The sequence below is a fragment of the Danio aesculapii genome, chromosome 17 (genome assembly GCF_903798145.1).
Source record: "Danio aesculapii chromosome 17, fDanAes4.1, whole genome shotgun sequence".
In the NCBI taxonomy this organism is placed as follows: Eukaryota; Metazoa; Chordata; class Actinopteri; order Cypriniformes; family Danionidae; genus Danio; species Danio aesculapii.
Genome location: NC_079451.1, coordinates 926,817 through 933,695, shown reverse-complemented (window position 1 = coordinate 933,695; position 6,879 = coordinate 926,817). Strand labels below are relative to the sequence as shown.

Genomic DNA, 6,879 nt, shown 5'->3' with positions numbered 1-6,879 from the left:
TCTATCTATCTATCTATCTATCTATCTATCTATCTATCTATTTGTCTGTCTGTCTGTCTGTCTGTCTGTCTATCTATCTCTCTCTGTCCACCTATCTATCCGTCCATCCATCCGTCTATCTATCTATCTATCTATCTATCTATCTATCTATCTATCTATCTATCTATCTATCTATCTATCTATCTATCTATCTATCTATCTATCTATCTATCTATCTCTCTCTGTCCACCTATCTATCCGTCCGTCCGTTCATCCGTCTATCTATCTATCTATCTATCTATCTATCTATCTATCTATCTATCTATCTATCTATCTATCTATCTATCTATCTATCTATCTATCTATCTATCTATCCACCTATCTATCCGTCCATCCATCCGTCTATCTATCTATCTATCTATCTATCTATCTATCTATCTATCTATCTATCTATCTATCTATCTATCTATCTATTTGTCTGTCTGTCTGTCTGTCTGTCTATCTATCTCTCTCTGTCCACCTATCTATCCGTCCATCCATCCGTCTATCTATCTATCTATCTATCTATCTATCTATCTATCTATCTATCTATCTATCTATCTATCTATCTATCTATCTATCTATCTATCTATCTATCTATCTATCTATCTATCATGATTCTGAAGAGACTTTTGACACAGGACTCAAGCCAGAATCACAACCATCCACAGCTAATTCACCTGTCATCTGAGTGACACCTTCACAGTCTAGCTCAAGCTCAGCGACAAGCACATCACCCACCTGCAGGAGGAGCTGATGTGTGCACAAAGCCGCATCGACAGGCTGGAAGCGATAGGCCAAGATGACTTCAAGCGTCAAACCAGTTCCTGAGATCCTGAGAGAGCTACTGCACATCTAACGCTGCACAGACAAGCTCACAGAGAAGACGCAGGACCAACTCAAGGTATCAGACGAAGTGGAGCATCTAACTAAGAGACACGTTGAACAGCTCCAGACGGCCCTTGCTGTTGCTGAAGGAGACCAGCATGAAATGAAGTCTTCCCCGCAGGACCTGATAAAGCGTCTCCAGTCTGCTGAACAGCCAGAAGAGGAAACCAAAACCATGATCCAAAACAAAGATGCTAAAATTAGTGCTCTGGAGGACCAACTGAGCAGGTACAGTAGTGCTAATGATGACCTGACACAACAGCTAGATGACAGGTTCAGAGAACTCATGCATGCCTACCAGCAGAAACCAGAGCCAAGATGGGGGAGCCCAGAGCCAAGATGGGGGAGCCCTCATCAGCATCCCCTCTGCTGAGCCTGTGTGAATTGTAGCCTCAGTTTCCTGTTCTTAGCTGACAGGAGCGGCACCCGGTGTGGTCTTCTGCTGCTGTAGCCCATCCGCCTCAAGGTTGGACGTGTTGTGTGTTCAGAGATGCTCTTCTGCAGACCTCGGTTGTAACGAGTGCTTATTTGAGTTACTGTTGCCTTTCTATCAGCTGGAACCAGTCTGGCCATTCTCCTCTGACCATTCTCTGTAAACCCTTGAGATGGTTGTGCGTGAAAATCCCAGTAGATCAGCAGTTTCTGAAATACTCAGAGCAGCCCGTCTGGCACCAACAACCATGCCACGTTCAAAGTCACTTAAATCCCCTTTCTTCCTCATTCTGATGCTCGCTTTGACCTGCAGCAGATCGTCTTGACCATGTCTACATGCCTAAATGCATTGAGCTGCTGCCATGTGATTGGCTGATTAGAAATTTGCATTAACGAGCAGTTGGGCAGGTGTACCTAATAAAGTGGCCGGTAAGTGCAGTATCAATTTTACTGTGTTTTCTGTGGTTAAGTAAAGTTTGGAGGGTGAGTAAATGGTGTATTTCTTTTTTGTCTGAGCTATCCTTTTGAGTATTTGTATGTGCTTGTGTGTGTATGTGTGTGAGCGCCGTGATCTCCAGCGTGTCCCCGTGGTCCTTTGCGGTCCCTGACCTTGTCCGGGGCCCGGAGGACATCATCTCCCCTTACAGCCCCGCATCCAGATAAGCTCATTTCTTTTCTTGCAGCATCTCTTTAATGTCAGGCCTGAAATATGAAGTCATTAGGCGATATTAAAACAGTGCTGACAAACTAATTAACAGAAGACATTATACGGGATGGGCTCGATTAATCCGCTTTAATTGCTCTTTTAAATGGAGGCTCCAATTAAAATTAATAAAGATTTACCGGTGATCACACAAAACCGCGAGGAGCGAGGAGTGTCTGTCTGAAGGGCAGGCAGAAGTCAGGCGGATCCGGGTGACTTCCTTAAAAAAATGACCAAAATACACACTGAAAACAGTAGACATTACAGTATACAGTACAGTGAACATCTACACATACTGTAGACATCACCTTCTGTATCTACTACACTACCTGACACAAGTCTTATACTAGCTTGACTTCTAGTTGATGATTTGGTATCAGAAGTGGCTTATATGAAAGGTAAAGGCCTCTAGATGAGGCTTATTTGAGCACAATATAATCTGATCATGTGTTGATGTTGAATGATTTGATTAGGACAGTGCGGTCTGACTCTGCTTAGACTAAAGTCTGCTAACTGAACCTTCAATAATGTCCAGTATAGAATATGTGCTCATGCTGCAGTGGAAACAGAATGAATATTGTGTCTGACTCCATCATGAGCTTGGAGGACTGCATCCATACATCTCTGACATGACTCAAATCACTGATTAATAAAGTCATCTGGAATGGTGAAGAAAGCCTTCTTGCAGGACTCCCAGAGTTCATCAAGAGTCTTTGTGTTCATCTTCAACGCTTCCTCCATCTTACCTCAGACATGCTTTGGTGGTGATCACAAAGTGAAGAGATGGGGGGGCATGTGTTTGGACTGTGGGGGAAAACCACCCGGAGGAAACCCACGCCAACACGGGGAGAACATGCAAACTCCACACAGAAACACCAACTGACCCAGCCGGGACTCGAACCAGCGACCTTCTTGCTGTGAGGCAACAGTGCTAACCACTGAACCACCATGTCGCCTAATTACATTTCAACTAGTAAGAAATCAATTCTTGAATTCAATAATTAGATTTGAACAGCAGCCGAGGGTGACCCTAAACTAGTGAAAATACAATTGTTGACATCACGAATTAAATTCGATATCAAATTTTTAATATCAACACTTTTATTTTTGATATTGAAGAATACATATCCTGAGAATGAATAAAAACCCTTGTAATAAAGTCTAATTCTTTCTGAAACTCATTACTTGGGCTTTGTGAAGTTACGTTTGTTAAGTTATTTCTCGACGCGTTCATACTTCTGGAAACACTAAACACAATTTAGTCACTCGCTGCATCAATCGCTGTATTATTTATTTCACTTTTATTGTTAAATCAGTGTATTCTGATGTAATGCTACCACACTGGGGGAAAAATCATTGGCTTTACTACATTTGTTTAAGGTAAGTGGTTGCAAACTATTTAAGTGGGCTGAATTTAAACCAAAAATGTTGGTTGAACAATATTTAATTTGTGTGTTTAAATTCAGCCCATTTACCTTAAAATAATAAAGTAAATCCAATGAATCGATTTTCAGTGCATTTTTATGTAGCAGAGCAGTCACATTATAGCCGAATGCAACAGAATAGTCAGTCAGATGCAGATTAAATATAAAGTCAGACATGTGTTTCACACTGCAAGACTCTGTCTGAGAGATGATCCTGATGCTGCAGACTTTCACATTCAATTCATATTCACGTGTCTCCATCTTGTGGACAAAGTTATGAAGCACAGGATCAGATCTCTTCCATCGGTATTAAAGTTTTTATTAATTTTTATTATTTTTAATAATTTTTTATGAATTTTTTTTTATTAATTATTTTTTTGTCACCTTACTGGATGAATCAGGCCTTAATATGAATATATCACAGTATAAAACATCTGATATTAATTTTATCCCATAATTGAGGTGAAGAATACTCAATTTTAATGCTTACATTTGATATACCATAATATATACGAGTGACCCTTGAACACAAAACCAGTCATATGTGTACATTTCATGAAAGCTGAATAAATCAATTTTCCATTCATTTATTCTTTGCTACGATTGGTCAATATTTAGCTGAGACACAACTATTGGAAATCTGGAGTGTGAGGGTGCAAAAAATCTGAACACTAATAAAACCCCCTCTAGTTGTCAAATTAGTTCTAAGCAATGCACATTATTGACCAAATATTGAGTTTTAATATATTTAAAGTAGGACATTTACTAAATATCTTCATACTTAGTTTTATAATCTTTGGCATAAAGAAATAAAATCAATTATTGAGCTAAAAAAGCAACATAAAGCTGATTTTGGGGTCGAGGGTCACACACACACACACACACACACACAAATAATTAATTTTAACCTTACTTAATACATCAGGTAAGGATTTAAATTGCGATAGCGGTGCTCAAACCTGCACCCGGAGATCTACCTACCTGGAGAGCTCAGCTCCAACTCTGATCAAACTCACCTGAACCAGTTAAATAGGACCTGAACAGCACCTGATAATTACAGGCAGGTGTGTTTGATATGGGTTGCAACTGCAGGACTGTAGATCTCCAGGGTTGGTCACCCCTAGAGTTATAATCAGGATGCGAATTACAGGAGTGCTTGGGGGATATTGATCCTCCTGATTAACGTTTCATCCCCTGAAGGATGCCAAAACAAGATGTATAGGGGTTCAGCCCTTTAATAGTGAGAAATAGTTTTTTCTGATCTGTATCTTAAATGATAGTATTAATAATTCAAATAATACTTAATAAAAATATACATTTGGACACCCCAATAACGGTTCATACCATTGTGAATTCATAATCGCGCCAATCAGTCAATGCAGGAAAACGTTCATCCATTTAATAGTCTGAAGCTCTGATGGACATCGTAAGTATTCACAATACACTTTTCTTATACAATAGATGTTTATTTCTATATATAGCCCTACTGAAAAAACTGCTTAAACCAGCCTAGGCTGGTTGGCTAGTCGACCAGCCTGGTTTTAGAGGGGTTTTGGCCATTTTCAGGCTGGTTTCCAGCCATTTCCAGCCTGGTCTTAGCTGGTCAGGCTGGAAAATGACCAGCTAAAACCAGCTTGACCAGCCTAACCAGGCTGGGAGCCCAGCCAAAACCAGCTATGTCCAGCTTAAACCAGGCTGGTCAAGCTGGTTTTAGCTGGTCATTTTCCAGTCTGACCAGCTAAGACCAGGCTGGAAATGGCTGCAAACCAGCCTGGAAATGGCCAAAACTCCTCTAAAACCAGGCTGGTCAACCAGCTAAAACCAGCCAACCAGCCTAGGCTGGATTAAGCTGAATTTTTCAGCAGGGAGTGTAAAGGTAAACTACAATTAGACGCACAGTTTGTATATCTTGGCCTACAGTAACCTCTGAAACATTATAATCAGGAGTTAGGCTACTGTAGGTCTGCTATCCCTCAAAACACTGAACACTTAAACACTTTTTATTAATAAATTAGATGTAATTTAAATTAATACATAAAGATTTGCTCGAGCATTACACAAACTAACATTACCCAAACAAGCTGGAAGATAGAATAACAGTCAATTATACCGTCATTTCACTGATAAAAGAAGTGTAGAAACCTTCCTAAAACCCAGAGCAATGGGGATGCCTAATATGATGATTTAAAGTGGTTTAATTAATTTAATATTTAAGTTAAATGTGTTTACTTACAGCTGCGCACGTTCTCCCGTCAGTTTATTTGCGCGGGAAGTTGCGTACGCACGTTTTACGTCGGTTTTGTGCGTAAGTGACGTTAATAAACGAGACCCCAGAACTGCTGCTGTTTTCTGTCCTGCACACATTTGTTGTCCACATGATGGCGCTCTTCTGTCTCAATGTAATGTGTCAGATCTGTGTGCTGTTTAGCCTTTGTCTTATAACCTCTACACACACACACATCCCTTCTCTGATGTACAGTCCAGTCAAGTCATTGATTTTAATATCTGCCTAATTTGGCTCAGACTGCCATACTTTGCATTCAGAGCCATTTGCCTGAAACAGCAGCAGAATAATATCAGCTTCTTCTGATCACAAGGTTAAAACTCAAAGAAATAATGGCGTATGATTTACTTTGAAATGACTTTCCCTCACAGATTGTTGCCCGTGAAACATTCTGAGCTATTTTCATGCCAAAAACGTGCTCCAGTAGTCTATCTTTTATTTACAGCCTTAATATTATTCCTCATTAGACAGAAACAGACCCTTTCCTCAAGTTGTTTTAATGTGAAATAAATAATGCATGTGCTTTAGTAGTTATCCACCTGCAGATCTCTTTATTATTGTGCTTTGAGTGTGTGGATTATGAGAATATCTGCTGAAAGTTGTCATTACGAGCAGTTGACGAAAAAAAAAAAAGCCAGGACCAAATTAATACGAGAGACACACCTTGGCAAAACTGTTGTACAATTTTAATTGGAAACACAAATCAATTAACGTGAAGTAAGATTGATCTAATTGGAAGAGAGCGCGGCTTAAATAATTACAGCCGTCTGTATTTTTTTTTTGCACTCTTCCTCGCAAAGCAATTAAACTAATGTTTTAATTTCTTTAATTTTATCATTTCGGGAGTAATTGCTGCTTGAGTGCCTCGCAGGGTTTGCTGTGTTTCCACTGCCAGGATGAATAAAACATCAATGCAACAGGTGAACGCATAAATAAAAGAGTTCTGCAGGTTATTTCATATAGAGCGGGGATGCTTGTCATGTTTATTTACACAAACCTGACTGAACATAACTGAATCATCATAGTTCAGCAATGTGCATGAGGATATCCTCGACAAACTCCACAATATATCAGAAATATGACCGGTATCATGATAATATCAGTTTTTCGTATTTTGCGATTCATGTTTT

At 39.7% G+C, this 6,879-nt stretch overlaps 1 long non-coding RNA gene across 1 annotated transcript; it reads right to left on the bottom strand.

Annotated features, from left to right (window-relative positions):
- Positions 1 to 1,860: 1,860 nt before the first annotated feature.
- On the bottom strand, positions 1,861 to 5,728 carry LOC130244351 (uncharacterized). The gene is made up of 3 exons (XR_008839227.1): positions 5,699 to 5,728; positions 2,182 to 2,261; positions 1,861 to 2,040 (listed from the first exon to the last, which is right to left on the bottom strand). It is a non-coding gene; the product is annotated as an uncharacterized LOC130244351 (long non-coding RNA).
- Between the last annotated feature and the right edge of the window lie 1,151 nt (positions 5,729 to 6,879).